This window comes from Phascolarctos cinereus, unplaced genomic scaffold (assembly GCF_003287225.1).
Source record: "Phascolarctos cinereus isolate Bilbo 61053 unplaced genomic scaffold, phaCin_HiC Scaffold_726;HRSCAF=1367, whole genome shotgun sequence".
Taxonomy (NCBI): domain Eukaryota; kingdom Metazoa; phylum Chordata; class Mammalia; order Diprotodontia; family Phascolarctidae; genus Phascolarctos; species Phascolarctos cinereus.
Genome location: NW_027556098.1, coordinates 284,554,528 through 284,574,386, shown reverse-complemented (window position 1 = coordinate 284,574,386; position 19,859 = coordinate 284,554,528).

Genomic DNA, 19,859 nt, shown 5'->3' with positions numbered 1-19,859 from the left:
TGTAAGAATGGAGTGAGGATCCAGATTTATGCTCACAACAAGCTGAGCGGCCAAGGAATGCTAAGGACCACAAAAATAGTGACTTTTTAGCCATGTTGGGGAAAATAGGAGGATCAAAAAAGCTCTAGGACTATTGTTTTAGATAGCTAGGATAATACTGGTGGTTGTTCTTTGTGCTTGAAGAGAACCAAAATAACACCACTATGTAGGGGTCAAGGTATAGTGTGTCCAACTGTGGCTGATCAAACCAATATGAGCTTGGAAGGCTCTATCTATCAAAAGTTGGACACAAATAGCCCACATGAACATTTGGAGTGGAAATGCTTATATATCTCATACTTTTTTTTTAAGGCAATTGGGGTTAAGTGACTTGCCCAGGGTCACACAGCTAGTAAGTGTTAAGTGTTTGGTCTGAGGCCGGATTTGAACTCAGGTCCTCCTGACTTCAGGGCTGGTGCTCTATCCACTGCGCCACCTAGCTGCCCCCTATCTCATGCTTCTTTTAAGCTACTGAAATTCTGCTTTGCTCATACCACTCAGCACCTTCTTTGACGTGGGCACACCATGCTGGGCAGTCCTGCGCCAGTGTTTCTCATGTCACGCGATTCCAAAGCTCTTCAGAGAAACCTTGAGAGTATCCTTGCATCACTTCTTCTGACCACCATGTGAGTACTTGTCTTGCTTGAGTTCTCCATAAAATAGTCTTTTAGGCAAACATACCTTTGGCATTTGAATGTGGCCAGCCCATCAGAGTTGCGCCCTCTGCAGTAGAGTTTGAATGCTTGGCAGTTCAGCCTTATCTTGCCAGGTGATCTTCAGAATCTTCCTAAGACAATTCAAATGAAAGTTATTCTGTTTCCTGGCATGGTGCTGGTATATTGTCCAGGTTTCACAGGCATACAACAACGAGGTCAGCACAACAGCTCTGTAGACCTACAGTTTGTTTGGCAGCCTAATATCTTTTCCACACTTTCCTTTTGAGCCTTCCAAATACTAAACTCACTCTGGCAATGCATAAATCAACCTCATTATCTATGTGTACATCCCTGAAATGTATACTGCCATAGTAAGCTAACTTATCCACAGCATTCAACATCTCTCCATTTGTTGTAACCAATGGCTCTACTTATGCCGATGGTGTGGTGCTGGCTGATAGAGAACTTCTGCTTTCTTGGTTTTAATTGTTGGGCCAAAATTAACACAAGTGGCAGAGAATTGATCCATATACTCTTGCATTTCAGCCTCAAAGGCTGCACTGAGTGCACAATCATCTGTGAACAAAAAGTCATATATCAACTCTCCTTCCACTTTAGTCTTGGCTTGTAGCTTTTTCAAGTTATATAATTTACCATTAGTGTGGTAGCTGACCTTGATGCCATATTTATCCTTGTTAAAGGCATCCAACAACATTGCTGAAAACATCATACTGAAAAGCATGGGGAGCAAGGACACAACCCTGCTTTCCTCCACTGGTGACTGGGAAGTGGGAAAACAAGATCCATCATTTAAAATCCATGCAAACATGTCATCACGGAACTGGCGTACAATACTGATGAACTTCTCTGGGCAAACAATTTTTTGCCATGATCTTCCAATAACACTAATTCACTACTGAGAACAGAGCTTTTCAATTTTTATTTTCCTTCTCTTTTCTCTGACAAGAAAAAAATCAGAAACACAGGATGTCAGAGTTGGAAGGGACCTTAGAGGCCATTTAGTATAACCTGTACCTGAAAAGGATTCCTCTCCACAAAATTCATGGTGAGTGATAATCCAAGCTTTTCTTAAAGACTGTAAAGCCAACTACCTCTCAAAGTAGCCATTTTTAGTCCATTCCACTTTTGCATAGCCCTAACATTTAAGAGGCTTTTTTCCCTTATATGAGGCCCTATTTTGCTTCTTTGCAATTTCTTCCCATTCCTCCTAGTCCCATTCCTAATGCAAGCTGAATATATTTAATTTAATTTTCAATTAATTCTTGCCCTCAAACACTTGAAGATAGCCATCACATCCCACTTCCTAAGTCTTCCTTTTTTTTTTTACAAGCTAAACATGTTCATTTCTTTTACTAGATCCTTTTATGAGATGAACTAGAGTTCTTTCACTATTTTGGTTGACTTCCTCTGGATACTCTTTAGCTTATTAATGTCCTTCCTGAAATGTGGAACCAAAGGCTGAATGTGACTACATCTGACTGCATTTAGAACAAAAATGACTATCAACTGAGAAATAATTAAGCAAGTTAGGGCATACGAATGTGATGAAATACTATTGTGCTGTAAGAAATGATGAAAACCTGGGAAGCCTTGTATGAATTGATACAAAGTGAAGTGATTAGAACCAGTGGAGCAATTTATACAGAAACAATAATATTGTGAAGATAATCAACTTTGAAAGACTTAGTAACTCTGATCAACACAATGACCAACAAAAATTCCAAAGGATTCATGATGAAATATAACCTCTATCTCCAGTTAGAATGCATATTGAAGCATTTTTCTTTTCTTTCTTTTTTTTCCCTTCCTTTCTCCCTCATCTACTAGGCACAGAGGAGGCACTTATTAGATCCTTCTTTCCTTCCTTCTTTCATTTTTTCTCTTTTCTCTCTTTTCTAATACTACCATATATGTATAATATGTAATAGAGATTCATGGTCTCATATGTAATCTTTTTTTCTATTCAGTTTTGTATTTGTAAATGTTCGCTTTATTTGGTATTTAAGTTCAGAATGAAAAACATCTTTATAAATTGATGTTGATGAATCTTTATATTTGTCTTGTACATTGAAAGGGACACGTGTAACTTGTTTAATTTACAAAGAGGTTGTCGACACTGTTTGCTGACACTGATGATGAGACATGCAAAAACATGATCACACATCGTTCTGAAGGAAATTGAACATTGGGCAATCCTGCTAGATGGAAGAAATTGCTGTTGTCCAACTTCTTACAGGCGTCTAGAACATCAGGCCACATTTTTAAGAAAGGGAAGTTCTACCTGCATATTGTTATGTGAGCCACCTCCATGAAGGAGACCCAGGCAGAATGAGGATGACCAGTGTTCAGGAGCATGAGGTAGGAAGGAAAGAATTTAGATGCTAATAACAGGTGGCAGGGAAGAATTTAGAAACCATACTGTCCACATGTACTATAGAAGTTTATGTCAGGATGAAGGTGGAGTGGGGAATAAAGGTAACAGGATAGAAAAGGTGGAGCAGAGAAGTTTAAGTTAGCATGAACCAGCCTCATATATCCTTATATTCAAGTACCTGAATACAAAAGTCAGAAAACAGGAAGGAATGATGAGTGGGATGGGCCTCAGATATCAAAGATCCTAATTTGTGTGCTATATTATGTTTTATTTAATTACAACTTACTTGCAGTTATAATTTTTGTGTATACTTACAAATATAGGACTTTTTCTCTTAGAAAGTATGTATTTATTCTACAAATTTAAAAAATGAAAATTAAATGAAGGAAAAAAAAGAAAGTACATGTCTGGAGAGGCAGTGGGAAAATGGCGATAGGTGACCAGCTCTGCAGTCAGGAAGACCTGGGTTCAAGCCAGATTCATGCTAGCTATATGACAATCTGCAAGTCAAAACTCCTCTACACACCCAGACAACTCTTTTAGACTACAAACCTGGCTCTGCAATTTACTACCAGTGTGACTTTCTACAATTTGTTTAAACTTGCTAGGGCTTAGTTTCCATATAGCAGAGTGGACCAGATGACAGCACCCCCACCACCAGATGACAGCACCCCCCCCTCCCCAATCAATTATTTGATTCCACAGGCTAAAGAACAATATTAACTTGTTTACAAAGACTACCTGTGTCTGAACAGTTAAACTGGGTTACTGCTTGATATTTCATCATTCCTATAGAGAGGCTGTGTGGTATGTAGCAGAAAGGGCGCAGGCCACAGAGGGAAGAGACCTGTGTTTGATTCCTAACTCTGACCCTTACTAGCTTATGTGATCATAGGTAAGTTGTTTCACCTCTCCAATTCTCAGTTTATTTTTTCTGCAAAAAAAGGAACATGCCATCATGTACCTTACAGGGTTGTCAAGAGGAAGCATTTGGTAAACATTAAGGTGTTTTATATATATAATATATTATATATATATATTATATATATATATATATATATATATATTATATATATATATATTTGAATTATCACTCTTATAATGAGATGTTTTTACAAAAGCAATCATTTCAAATAAAAATCAAATCACAGCAAACATTGGGTCTGAGGTGGGCTTACTCACTGTTTGTGGGTTTTTAAAAATAATTATTTTTCAATTGACAAGCATTTTTTCCTGCCTAATAATGCTCTCCCCACCCCCCAGACTGAGGAGAAAGTAGGGAAAGATATGTAAATGAAATGGGATGAGGAGGGCAGAATGGGGAACTTTTGGCAAATTGCCTCAATTTTAGAGGGGAAAAAAGAGGTGAGGTCTTGGGCTAAGAGGGTAGGAGGGGAAGGAATCCCATGAAAGGACTGAAACAAGGAGGTTGATTTATTTTGGCAGCTATGGAGAGTGGGATAGTGAAATGATTAGGGAAGAATAGCATGTTTGCCTTGCTGCAATGAAGGCCCAGTTGAGATTGGAAAAAAAATAAATTTTAGTGGCCCCAATAAGCACAGATTTGGTTATATTATTTCCTTTAGCTCCTTTCTGCAACATGGGAATAGAAGAAAAGGAGGCAGATGGTGAGAGTAACACAGGGCTCAGGTTTGGCAAGGCAGGATTTTATAGAATCGGGGTGGGGGGGGAAGGGACCCAAGAACAGAGGATAGTACAGCATTGAGTTGGTTCACTAATAGGTAGAGATAGGGAAGGGAGGAGAGTGTGGCTGGTGCAAGGATGATGGCCTGGGAAAGAAGAGACAGGTAGTAGGACTAGAGGTTACCACTGAGGACAAAGGACAAGGCTAGGGGATGGTAAGGCGTTGTTCTCTGCTCCTGAGATGCATGCTTCCTTTCTTCTCCCCTGTCTACTTAACAATTCTTCTAAATCTTATCTCTGAAAATTTTTCCTGTCTTTCAAGATCCAGATACTACACCACATTTTCCATGAATCCTACCCTACTCACACTCTGAAAAGATAACTCTACCCCTTTTCAATGCTCAGTACTTTGTAATTTGCTTATAGTCTTAACGTAGTCTACTATGCATTGTACTGTCTTCTATCTCATATGTGTGTGTGTGTGTGCTTGATTTTAATAGCTAGAAATTTCCCCCAACTAGATGTACTTTTTCACCTCCTCTGACTATTCCAATTGGCTATGACAGCTTTATTAATGAGTACCTGTCACAATGCCAAGCTAGGTTCATGTGGGCACTGACAGAAACACTATTTGTTGATGATCTTGAAATAACTGTGCTCCCTTCCGTTTTGGTAAGCAATCTCTGGAAGACACTCAACAAACATTCAAATACAAGCCTCTATAGCTAAAATTGTTGGTGTACAAGTAGCAGGTAGTCCATGGTGATCTAAGAAGGATGAGTAAGGCATTTTTAACATGGACTTTCTTAACCTTTGACACAAACTCTCAGTAATGCTAATGGTCAAAGATGAGATGCAGAGGCTAAGCTCATTCCTTCTGTGCTATAGAAAAGGCCGTATCCAGTCAACTCCGACCTCAAGGGGTATCATTATACTCATAATCCTGCTGACTGGCTTGATCCAGGTGCCAAACAAACAATCTCATAAAATGGAAAAACTCTCCTGCTCCAGTAAGGTAGCACATCATGTGGCCTTAAAAGATCAATTTCTAATTAATTACTTAAACATTGTTCTAGATCTGTGACAACCAGCCTTCTGATGAAGGTGGCCAGATCAGCCAATGAGATCACTTTCCTGATGCAGTCTAATACTCAATTTTTAACAGATGTTTAATATATATAAAGCAGACATTACAATAAGAAAGTTGAAAGAACCCAGAAGCCACCTCAGCCAAAACAATGTACTCTCCATGCCAAATGGAAAGACATGACAGCCAGCAACAACACTGGTCTGGAATACAAACAGATCTGCAAAACTGGCATCACATTATGAGGAAAGTGCCTCATCAAAACAGAGACTAGCAGTAGAGGAGAGGACAGATCTGCAGAAAGGTTGAGGTGAAATCCAACTAAATCAAATTATCATCACAACCAAAACCAGGGAGGAGCAACTAGGATTTTCCTAGGGTGAATAACTTTAGAGGTTACCAATAGCACCAACCTAGGTACACTTTCCAAGGAAATACTGTTTGTAAACTTCATAAACATTTGTAAATATTTGCTTAGCGCAGTACACAGCATGTAGCAGAGATTTAACAAATGCTTATTGCCTCTCCTTCTTTAATTGTTTAGAAAAGCTTTTCCCTTTGAGATTTCCATCTATTGCTCTTAGTTTTACTATCTGGAGCCAAACAGAACAAGTCTAATTCCTCTCCCATTAGATAGCCCTTCAAATACTTGGATACAGTTATCAAGCTCCACCTGAATTTTCCACTTCTCAATCAAACATCCTCAATTCCAACCAGTCCTCGTAAGGCACAGATTCAGATCCCTTCATCTTCCTGGTTGTACTTCTCTAGATGTTCATCAGACTATCAATGCTCCTTCTTATCTGCAGCGTCCAGAACTTCATACGATGCTCAAGATGTGGTATGAACAGAGTAAAGTGCGGTGGGATAGCATCTCTTCTTCTTGGAGGAAAAGATGTGTTTGTGCTTCTGAAGAAATTTTTTCCTAAGTATTAAATTATCTAATAGATTTAACCTGTTTAGATTCAACCCAATGTGCTACCCCAGAAGTCAGCAAACTATGGCACAAAGGCCAAATCCTGCTTGCTACTTGTTTTTGTACAGCCCACCAGCTAATAGTGGTTTTTACATTGGAATGTACATTTTTAAAAATATATATAAAAACTATTCTTAGTTTGAGGATTATGCAGAAACAGGCAACAGGATATATTTGGCCCATAGGATATAGTTCGACCCTTGAGCTATACCATCAAGATATTTGTGGTTACTGACTGTCATCCAATGTGTTAGTACCCCCACCCCTTATTTTGTGTTCTACTCAAATTTGGGAAGCAAGACATCTTAGTCTTTGTCCAAGTCACTGAAAAGAATGCTAAATTACACTGTGCCATGCACAGATCCAAGCTGACATCCCAACTATTTTTAAGTACTTTTAAATACATCCAACTACTCTTTAAGTCCAAACTTTTAGCTAGTTCTTGACTCCATTTAATTGTGTTGCTTTTATATCTCTCCATCTTTTCAACAAAAATAGCATGAGGTAATTTGTTAATATCTAGGTTAAAAAAAGTATCTGTAATACTTCCTTGATCTACCAGTTTAATAACCTTGTCAAAAAAATAAATAAGGCTCCTCAAGAATGAACTGTTTTTGATGTAGCCATGCTGGTTCTTTGGGATCGCTTCTTCATTTTCTAGTTGTTCACTAACATCTAATAAACTTTTCCAGAATATTGCCAGGAATCAAAAGCCATGCCTATAGCTTACCGATTTTGTTGTTTCTTCCTTTCTTTTTAATTTGGAAAACTGAAGCATTGCCCTTCTCTGGTTCAGTGGCATTGTTTCCATTTTCCATGATCTTCCAGATACCACTGACAGTGGCTCAACAATCACATCTGCCTTTAAGCACCTTAGGAAGTGGTTCATCCAGGCTAGGTGATTTGGTCATTAGCAGAGTAGTTAGGAGCTCTATAATTACCTTGAGTATTAGCCCCATTTATTAGTCATTTTGTTCTGTCATTTCCAGTATAAAAATCATTCTCCTTGTGAGAGTAAAAAGAAACAAAACAAAACTTGAACAAATCTGCCTTCTCTTGTCAGTTATCATCATTCTATCTGCCCAAGCAAACAGTCTTGTCCCTTTCAACCATTTTAGTCCTAATATAGCTTAAAAAAAAAAAGCCATCACCCCTCAAAACAAAACCAAAAAAGCCCTCCCGACAAACCAACATTTTGTTGTCTTTAGCTTCTCTTGCCAACCTCAAGTAATCCTGGGCTTTAGCTTTCCTGACATTGTTTTTATATTACTGTGTCACACTCATATTCACCCTCTGTGACCTGGTCTGGCTTCTATCTTTTATATACTTTTTTTTTTTTACAATCTAAATTGGTTTGTGAGTTCCCCGTACATCTACATCCTCTCTCTTCCTTAGCACTGGAATTATTTCCCTTTATATCTCTGGAATTTCATTCTTAAGTATCTCCCATCCTTCCTGGGTTGATTTCTTCTGTAGTATTTTAGCCCCTGGATTCCACCCTGCCTTTTTTTTTTCTTGCTAGGCAATAGGGTTAAGTGACTTGCCCAGGGTCACACAGCTAGTAAATCCCACCTTTCTTCTGAACCTTTTGAAATCTGCTCTCCCAAAATCTAGGGTACACATCAGAATATGCTCAGATTTTGGAGTAGTCACCTCCTCCCCAGGGTTCCGATGATTCCCACCCCAGCAATCAATTCCTCCCTGTCAGTGAGTCAGGTCCAGAATGGTATTTCTTTTTTGGTTCCTACACCTTTTGAAGGATGAAATTATCACTCAAGAATATAAAGACATTATTAGCCAGAGGGAGGGGAGGGGAGAGAGAGAGAGAGAGACAGACAAACAGACAGACAGACAGAGAGAAAGAGGAGGGAGGGAGTGCTCCAACAGACACATCTGAGTAGCTGAAGTATCCCCCACTATTATATCATGCCTCTGTACTAGGCATGATATCACCTATTTCCTCTTTCTGTCCAGATGATCTATAGTAGACTACAGTGACAAAATCCTTTTTAATTCTCTCTCCATTTATCATCTCTCAGATACTTTCGCTACTCTGGATCTTGGATTTCCTTCATTCAGATACTCTCCCTCTGGCTCTTGGATTTCCTCATAGGAGTAATATACAGTGCTGCCTCATCTCCTTTAAAAAAAAAATCCTGCTTCTTTTGAAAAAGGTATCCCCATCCACAGCCCTAGTTAAGTCATAAATTCTGTCCCATCCAATCTCAATACCAATGAAGTCAAGTTTGCCTGCCTGCATTAAAACCTCTAGTTCCTTGTGTTTGTTACAAAAACTCTAGGCGTATATGTATAGACATTTGATGTCATGAGTTTACTACTGGCTCCTTTCTTAGAGCATTCCTCTTGTGACTTTATGAGTATCTCAGCTGCTATTCTTTTTTGTCCTTTGTAGCTAATCTCTTGGTATCCAACTTGAGGGCTATATATAATAGTTATCACATATAGTCTTCTTGTTCCTCCTTATCTCATATTTTTTAGTTTAAAATCCTTCTGATTAGATTTACAAGGCAAACACATTCTTATTAACCTTTGTCACGAACATTCCATTTCTGGCCAGGGATCTCTCATCTCAGATTGCTCCCACTCTTTCACTTATTTTCAATCTTTCCCTGTCTATGGACTCATTTTCTACCATCTACAAACATGTCCATGACTCCACCACCCTGAAACAACTCTCACTTAATCCTTCCATTCCTTTATTATTATCCCATATCTCTTCCGCCCTTTGTGGTGATAATCCGTCAACTATAGGTTTCTTCACTTTCCTTTCTTCTAAACTCCTTTGAATCTGACTTCCAACTTTATCCATCTTCTGAAACTGCTCTCTGCAAAGTTACTAATGAATTCTTAGTTGCCAAATCCAATGGGTTTTCTTTGACCTCTCTATTCAGCCTTTGACACTGATGATTACCCTCTCTTCCTCGATACTTTCTTCTCTCCAGGTTTTTGAAACACCATTCTCTCTTGGTTTTTCTACCAATGTCACTGTTCCTTTTCTGTCTCCTTTGCTGGATCCTCTTCCAGATCATGTCTATTAACCATAGGTGTCCCTCAGGGATCTGTCCTGGGCCTTCATCTCCCTCCATATTACTTCACTTGGTGATCTAACCCGCTCCCATGGATTTAATTACCATCTCTGTCCTGATGATTCTCAAATTTACCTATCTTGCCCAAAACTTTCTGCTGACTTCCAATCTCACATCTCCAACTGCCTTTTAGATATCTCAAACTGGATGTCCAGAAAATACCTTAAACTCAAAATGTCCAAAATTGAACACATTCTCTTTTCCCCTAAATCCTCCTTCCTCCTACTTTCCCTATGGCATAGAGGGCAATGTTATACTCCCAGTCCCTGAGGCTTGAAACCTAGGAGTCCTCAGCATACCTTGTTCACCATATTCAAACTGTTGCCAAGGCCTCTTGATTTTGCCTTTGCGCCATCTCTCAAATACACCTCTTTCTCTCTTCTGACACTGCTACTGCTCTAGGGGACTCTCTTGCTTGGTGATCTCATCTATTCCCAATGGATTCAACATGATCTCCATGGAAAAGATGCCCACATCTACATATCCAGCCCTAGCCTTTCTCCTGACCTCCAGTCTTGTATCATCAACTACCATTTGGACATATCAAATTGCTTGTCCTTATAGGCATCACAAACTCAACACATGAAAACCAAAAGACTATCCCCTCAAATCTTCCCCTCCTCTCATTTCTCATTACTGTCAAGGGCATTATCAGCCTTCATGATATCTCCTACATATGTGCCATTCTCTTCATTCACATACCACTGCCCCTTTCAGGCCCTCATCACTTCATGGCTGGACAACTGCAATAGATTTCTAATTGGTCTCCCTAACTCAAGTCTCTCTTCACTACTATCTATCTTCCACTCAGTTGCCAAAGTAATCTTTCTAAAGTGAAGGTCTGACCGTGAAAACCCTTACTCAAATATACTGTAATGGCTCCCTACAGGTCTCCTGAATTAAATATAAAATGCTTTGTTTAATTTTAATGTCCTCCACAACCTGGCTCCTTCCTACCTTTCCAATCTCCATATATTTTATTCCTCTCCAAATATTATACAATTCAGCTAAACTAACCTTATAGCTCCTCCCACATGTTATTCCATTTTCTCTTTGCCTTTCACCGTACCTTATACCTGGAATCCTCTTCCTCTCACTTATCTTCACTTCCTGATTTCCTTGAATGACTTTGCTCTGAGATTGTCATCCAATTACATAGTATAATAGATATATACATATACATACAATATATGCTGTACATACACACATATGTGCTTACCTATTTGTATATTGTCTCCCCAACTAGAATGTGAGCTGCTTGAGGGCAGGGACCATGTTTTTGTCTTTCTTTGTAACTTTGGTGCTTTAGCATAGTAGCTGGAATATAGTAAGAATTTTATAAATACTTGTTGATTGACTAAGATTACTTTCTAGGTTGTTTCATTAATTAATCAAAGGGGCATAATATATAATTAATCAAGGGGACATGATATATAATTTGTTCACCAGGTGGTGCTATACTCTAGGCATTCTTTGAGCATGCATGGTGCTTTCCCAAAGGCTGGGCATTATGCAACCTATTCACCAGAAGGAGCTCACCTATAAGCTCTTAAAACTATTCCCCTTTCCCACCATAAGAGCAGCTGAGCAGGTTGATTGAGGGCTAGTGACCCTCAATACCTGGATTAAAAATTCAGTCTGGGGAAAAAGAAATGGAATTTACTCTGCTATTAGACTTTAGTGGGAAAATCTCTATTAGTTCTCTTAGTGACTCTGCCTCAAGCCCATATTTGGGAAATACGATCTCAGTTGACCAGTCTCATTCACAAAACCGAGATGACTGATCAACCACATGTGAATGACTCAGCTATTCTCAGCAATACAGTGATCCAAAACAATTTCAAAGGACTTATGATGAAAAATGCTATCCACCTTCAGAGAAACTGATGGAGTCTGAATACAGATCGAAGCACACTTTTAAAACTTTTTATTTTTCTTGTTTTGTCTGTGTTTTCTTTCACAACATGACCAATATGGAAATATGTTTTGCATGACTGCATATGTATAACCTTTATCAAATTGCCTGCCTTCTCAATGAAGGGGGAGAGGAGTAGAGGAGGGAGACAGTTTGGAACTTAAAATTTTAGAAAATAAATATTTAAGATTGTTTTTACATGGGAAAAATAAAATATTAAAGAGGAAAGAAAAACCTAGATGACTGACTTTTCAGTGGCCATATAGCTTACTAAAACTGAGCAAAATGAAGAATTATAAATGTCACATGGCAAAACTAAAGAAATTATTGGGAAAGATTAAAGGAATGGATTCTGTATTTGGAATTCATTGGTATTGGTTTTGCAAATAGAGGAAACAAGAGGAAGCAATAAGGAGCTGGGATTCATCTCCTTGCATGATCTCATCAGTGGCTGAGAATTCACAGTAGCTGCCAACCTGGTCTCTTCAACAACACAGAAGCATTCCCACACGGGACAGCTGGTCAGCCTCATCACTACAAAGCCTTGGCCTTATCTAGGCTCCACAGGCTTAGGCTCTGCTACTGCAGCTCTCTAGCATTTGTTCCAGAACATCTTTTGCTGCACCCAGCTTCAGCTGCAATGGAAGCAGCCCAGGAGCAATCAAGCAAATAGCAAGTAATAGCAAGCAACAAGGGACTGCTGGCAACTGCGCTGCCCACTGACAGCATGGAAAGAATGGCCTGGAATGGTGGACTAGTCGTCTCTTCAAAGACGAAGAAATTCATAAATGTGGAGGTGTGTGTGCCTGGTGTCTCCATGGTTTGTCTCCACCTATCTCTTCTGGGAGGGAGGGGCCATTAGGAGCAACTTTTATTTGGGGAATGTTTATACAACCTACCTATTCGTGAGGACAGCATTTTGTAAACCTTAAAGCAATATAAAAATGTGAATTAACAATAATAATTAGCAAAATAGGAATAATAATTTTACTGCCGACTTCACAGGAATATCATAACAAAAATGGCACAGTGGATACAGTGCCAGGCCTGGAGTCAGCAACACTCATCTTCATGACTTCAAATTTGGCCTCAGACACTTATTAACTGTGTGACCCTGGGCGAGTCACTTAATCCTGTTTGCCTCAGTTTCCTCATCTGTAAAATGAGCTGGAAAAAGAAATGGCAAACCACTCTAGGATCTTTGCCAAGAAAACCCCAAATGGGGGCACGGCTGAACAACAGATAACTTTGTAAAGCTTAAAATGCTATACAAACGTGGGGCAGCTAGGTGGCGCAGTGGATAGAGCACCGGCCCTGAAGTCAGGAGGACCTGAGTTCAAATGCAGCCTCTGACCAAACACTTGACACTTACTAGCTGCGTGACCCTGGGCAAGTCACTTAACCCCAATTGCCTAAAAAACACAAACAAACAAAAAATGCCATACAAATGAGAGTTGTAATTATTGTTAGTATGGACCTCATGTATTAGTATCGCCTCTATCCCAAACTGAATACCTTCTATATACTTAGCACTATGCTAGGCACCAGTTGGGGTAGGAGATAGAGGAAGCAGGAAAAAGATATCTTAAATGTTCCTGTCTTCAAGGAGTTTTTTTTATCAAGTTGTCTTTAAGGAATCACATGCAAAATAACTTGCAATCCAGCAAGAAGCTTCAAAACCCAGTTATGTAGTACCTAGTAACAGTTGCTACAGTAGTAAAAGTAAGCTTTATCCTGAAAGTAAGTGAAAAGTCATCGGTGGGTAATGCTTCCACATTCTTTGAGCTTCAGACCATAAACAAGGAGAGTCAGACAGCTGAGGCTAGTCAGGAAGCAAGATTCTGAGCTAAGAAAAATAGCTAAATTAAAGCTTTCAGTTGTTGTTTGTCCTTTGTACTTGAAGAGGACCAATGACATCCCGATGTTGGGGCCAAGGTACAATGTGTTCAACTGTGGCTGATCAGTTCAATACCAGCATGGCAGGCTCTCAGTAAGGACCCTTTAGCACTTAGAAGTCAGGGCTTGGCCAGACAGAGTAGGAATCAAATTGAGAGATTTTCCTACTACAAGCTGCTTTTTGGCCCTAAATTCCCAATGTAAGCACAATCTCTGACTCTAGGATGTGAGCCAAAGTAAGTTTGCAACTCAGCATTTAGTTCATATTAATAATCATTCATATTAGCCAGCATAGTACCTCATAGAACCTAAATGTTTGAAATTCTTTAAAATCTTACTTCATGTTGAATATACGATCATATGAATTATTTTAGTAGGTGATGATGTCAACTATTTTAATGCTTTATTTTTATACCAAAAAAGGAAGAAAAAACATATTTAAAGTATCAAAATTGTGAGCATTATTTCTGAAATAATGGAATGGAGAAGCGACATAGCACAATGGAAAGAGTGCCGGGCCTGCAGTCAGAAAGACTCATCTTCCTGAGTTCAAATCTGGCCTCACACACTTACTAGCTATGTGACCCTGGGCAAGTCACTTAATCCTGTTTACCTCGGTTCCTCATCTGTAATAAGCTGGAGAAGGAAATGGCAAATCACTTCTAGTATCTTTGCTAAGAAAACCACAAATGGGTCACGAAGAGTCAGACATGTGAAAATGACTGAAAAGAATAACAACTCCTGGAATAATTCTATCTGCTTGGCTTACAGTACTCTTCCTGTCACTATCTGCCAGTAGCTACAATAACTGGAGGTGTAGTTTCAGTTAGAGACAACCTGGAGATAGTCTGGTATGATGAGCAATTTTGAGTCTGGGGTTCAGATGCTAGCTCTGCCATTTGCTACATGGCCTCTCTAGGCCTCAGTTTCCTCATCTTTAAAAAGGGGAGTTGGGCTAGACGCTGTTTGGGCCTTTTCCAGTGCTGTATCTACTGCTGCTGTTGTTTGTCCTTTGTTCTCAGAGGACCATGACATCAGGAAGGTGATGCCATGACATACAAGTGAACTGGATTTAATTGAGGGGGGGCTGTGCAAAGTCACCAGCCTCCCTTTCTTCTCCAGAGCCAGCTGGGTCCAGTGGCCAGATATGGATCAGGACAACTAAGAGGCACAGCAAAGTGTGCTGGGTCCATAACCCAGAGGTCAATGGATTGAAACCATCCCCTGATAAAGTGCTAAATTTCTGCTCCTGTGAGCTACCTTCAAGGAGAATGTCCTGCAAATCTACCTATTTTGGTGACAGCAAATGTCACAGTTGTTTCGGTTTCATGTGTGACTCTCCATGACCTTATTTGGGACTTTTCTTGCCTTCTTGGCAAAGATACTGGAGTGATCTGCCATTTCCTTCTCCAGCTCATTTTATTAGATGAGACACTGAGGCAAACAGGGTTAAGTGACTTGCCCAGGGTCACACAGCTAGTGTCTGAGGCGGGATTTCAACTCAGGTACTCCTGGCTCAAGGCACATTGCTCTATCTACTGTGCCACCTAGCTGCCTAAATGTTGCAGGGTCCTTGTCAAAGCAAAAGATCAACTCTCTAGTGATTCTAAATACTTTCTTTTTTAAGAGAATATGTGTGGCCTCGATTCTGGGGAAAACGAAGCTCCACCCATGGAGGAAATAAGAGCCGTGTTGAATGTGTTTTGCATTTTCTATTTGGTAAAACAAAGCCTATGGTGTATTGGACAATGTGCTGAACTTGGAATCAGGAAAACATGAATTCCAATCCTGCTTCATTTACTAGCTGTGTGACATTAGGTAAGTCATGTAACATCTCTCCATCTCAATTTTCTCTTAAATTAAATGAGAATTATAATAGCACCTACCTCACAGAGTTATCGGGAGCACTAAATGAGATAATAAATGCTTTTGGCAAAGCCTAAAGCACAATATAAATGCTAACTATAATGATATAATGATGATGATGACAATGATAAGGATGATGATTTGTTGCATTGTTATCTTCAGTGCTTGCATTGTAGCCAAAGGCCTTCTACCTATTGGGTAAGATGCTACATGAATGCTAAATTCTCATATTCTGAAAGGGAACTCTGAATAGAAGTATAGGGGCCTTTTTGTAGGAAGACTCCAATATTGAGCACTGTCTGTGTAAACCGAGAATGATGCTTATGGGTCACAAGTTAGGTTGACCTGTTGGTTTCAGCTGCCTCAGTACCCTCTGTATTCTACCCACATTCTGTTTTGGACAAACTGTATTTTGCTCAGTTAGCCTGGGCTCATACAATATAAATGAGCGTATCTTAGGCTTTCCTTATCAATCTATTCTTTTATCCTCTAAAAGTTTAGAAATTTTCACATCTATCAGCCCCCACCAGCCTCACTGAAGCTCACACTAAATTAATGATTTTTTAAAAATGATCCATTCAACTCACATGTAGGCACTTATATTTTTCTTTCCCTTATAAAATTAACCAGCTTAAAACTCACATCAACCTATTATATCAACATTCCAAGTAATCTGGGAGGAAGATTTTTTTAGTTTTGGTACCTGGCATATAGAATGTATCTGAACAGTGACTGGAATTAAGGTCAGGCTGATGCAGTTATCCTGACATGAGGTGATAAGGGCTTAAATAAGATTATGAGATACAGCAGGCTATGTCTTTGAGGGGAACACTTTTTCTTTGATTTTGTATTCATCATAGGGACTCACAGAAAGTATTCAATGAATAAATGTTATTGGCTGTATGCTGAGGGATGAATATAAGAAATGCTTTTATTAGCCTTTTTCTGAAAAATCTCTAAATCCAGCTTCTTGACCAGGCTCAGCTACCAGACTCTCCTTGTTTGTGGTTCAAATAAAAACTTTTCTGATAAAGGGGAAAAGGAATCCTTGAGTATTGTGTATTCTGGGTGCCTGAGCTGGACTAAAAAGTACACAATTTTTTGGATTCAAATTTGTCTCTGGAACCAAAGCTCCAGCTAAGAGTATAGGTCTGGGTCCAGCTAATGAAACAATGTCATCTAGCAGTGAGATGTACAGAATTTCCATCTTTGCTATTATGACATTCCTTATGAAACCAATGGAGTTTAACTAGTGCACTTAAATGACATTAAATATTACTGCTAAGAGCTGCAGAGCTGGGGCCAATATGTTTTGTTAGAGAGTTTCCTCATTGGGAGTTAGCTCATCCTAGAAAATCTGGCCCCATCCTATTATTGCTAAATTATACTTATCAATGTTTGTGGTGACATTTTAATAAAATTGTCTCTATAAATTTTATAATTGGAGGTTTTATTCTACACGGAGTTTTGTACATACTACTAAATGTCTCTCTATTCCCTTGCATATAACTTTCCAGGTAGTATATAACATTCCTGTAATAACTTTCCAGGTAGTTTCTCCACAAGTCCCTCCTCCAACAATCCATTCTAAAAACTGTTGCCTAAGAGTCCTTAAAAACGTTTTTATTATGCCACTCCACTGCTCAAAAATCTTCACTGTCTCCTCACTGCCCATAGGATAAAATCTAAACTGTTGTCCCACCTTGCAGAAGGAAATTTAAATCCTACTATTATCTACTGTGAAACTTCTAGATAGATGTGCCTTATCACTATCCACTATTCATCTACAGAATGTTCAAACCTGCCTGTTTTTCACTCATATTGCTCCCTCTACTAGAAATGCTTCCTCAAACATTCTTCACTTATGCGAATGCTGTCATCCATTCATTCAGGCCCAGATCACACCCTATCTCTCTTAAATAGCTTCTACCAAACTAATCCAGTCACACTGATTCAATCTAATGCAACAAACAAATGAATTATATTTGAGAGAATGTATCCCAAGCCTCTCCTTGAAACAAAAGCCCAACTTATTTTTAACATGAATAGTCTTCCAGTGACTCCATGTGACTGTTGATTCATGGGGTACCACAGACTATGAATAAAAATTTTTGGTCACCCAAAGGGCACTGGAGAGGGGCATGGTGGTTGTGAGCTGCAGCATGTTGCCAGTGAGGAACTGTACAAAAGAAGTGGCATAATGAACATCATCTTGGCTTCTAGCGCTGGGCTTACAAAGAGAAAAAAAAAGTTTCTGTCCTCCAGGACTTCATATTCTTTATTGGTGGGGGGGATACAAAAAGCACCCAAATTAATACAAAGCATATACAAAGTAATATAACTTGGAAGGAGAGTGTTGTTAGCTTGGAGGACCAGGAGGGGAGCCCATAACCTGTGCTTTGAAGGATGTTAGGGATTTGACATGCTAGAGACGAGGAAAGTGTATCAAAGGCCTAAGGGATCAATTTGTATGAAGGTATAGAGGTGAGAGATAGAATTTTGTGTACCAAGGAACAGCTATCAGTCCAATTGGACTAGAGTACAGAATATGTGAAGAGGAATGACGTGAAATAAGACTAGTAGTGCTGAAATGATGTGAAATACTGCTATGAGTCCAAGTTGCAAAGTAGGTATCAATCTGCCATAGTTAGTCTTTCCATACCACCTGTCAGGACTACTTCTTGAAAAGCCTCCTAACTGGTTTCCCTGCCTTTTAACCATCATTCACACGGCTGTCGAAATAATCTTCATAAAGAACAAATCTTCCCACATCATTCTCCAGAGGATCCCTATTGCCTCCAGGATAAGATATTAAGTCCTTAGCCTAGTGTTTAAGGCCCTCCACAATCTGGCTCCAACCTCCCTTTCCATTTTTATTTTTCAAAACAGCTGTAGCTCTCACCTGTTAATCCTGTGCAGCTCTTAGCCAAGACCTTTCTTGGAGGCCTTACTCAATTTCTCTAGACATCAGAAGGGTACCAGAGGTACACGTGAGTGATATTCTGTTACTGGCCATTTTTTATTTAAATCATGCATTTTTTTTTAGTGACAAGTTACACCTGTTTCTCTTGTAAAATTCCTTGTTCATAATGAATTGCAGCCATCACACCCACCATGTTCTCTTCATTGCCATTTGGATGATCCTCAACTTAAATACTTTAGAGATTTTAGTAGTGTTCCATGACTCACAGCCATATAACATCACTGGAGGAATCCTAATGTTCAAAAGTGAGTTTTTGTTTGAAAATGGGGGTGATTAAAAGGACTTCCCAGTACTCTAAAGACAATGCACTCATGGAGAAGCATTTACTGAATTTCTCATATGTGTAGATGGAAATTGTTATAAAGGCTTAACTGGGTCTCTTGACTCTAAGAGCACGCTCCTGGGGAAATGGGGGAGAAAAAAATGGAGGTAGGAGCAAGGGAGGTTCAGAGATAATGAAGTTTTAAGTCTGGATGATTGAGAGGATGGTGTACAAAGATGAGGACTGATTTATGCTGCTTTGCCTCAAAGGGCAGATCTAACAATAGTGAAAGGAAGCTGCAAAGATGCAGACTGTGGCTTCATGTAAGGAAAGAGTTCCTTGAAATCAGAGCTGCCCAAAGTGGAGTGCACTGTCTCCACAAGTGGGACATTTACCATCTGAGGAGATTGTTCATGTCAAAGCTGAATAACCACTTGCTGACACATGCATTTTCAGGTACAATTTGGATTAGATTACCTTGAAACCCCCTGCTGATCTGAGTTTTTGTGATTTCTCTACTGTGTCAATTCAGCAAACATTTATTGTAGCACCTATCTGCAAAGCACTGTGATAGGTTCTAGATATTCAACAGGTCCCTACCTTCAAAAGGACTTACATACCAGGGACCCTGTCTATACACCTTTCTGATCCCTACTAGCACCTACTATTTATATATGCTAGTAAATCAAGAAATCTTTGTCCATCAAAATATATATAGCATAGACACTATAAATGGAAATGATTTTTAACCCAGAATTGAAGTGGAAGAGTAGGAGAATGAGCTGGATTGTTTTGGGGAAACTGCAAAGCTTCTTCCTGAGAAATTATTAACAACCATATCTTGAGGAGATTCAGAGGCTCTCCCCTTTTTCTAAATTCCCATTTTTAAAAGTTCAGTTTTCTTGAAGGACATTACTGATAATGAGATCGCATTGACTCTCCTAGATCTTGATCAGCCCCAACCCAACCTTGGAAGAAATTTAATCTAGGTTGGGGAAGTCCATTGTGTTCTACTCAAGCTTGGGGGGGGGGG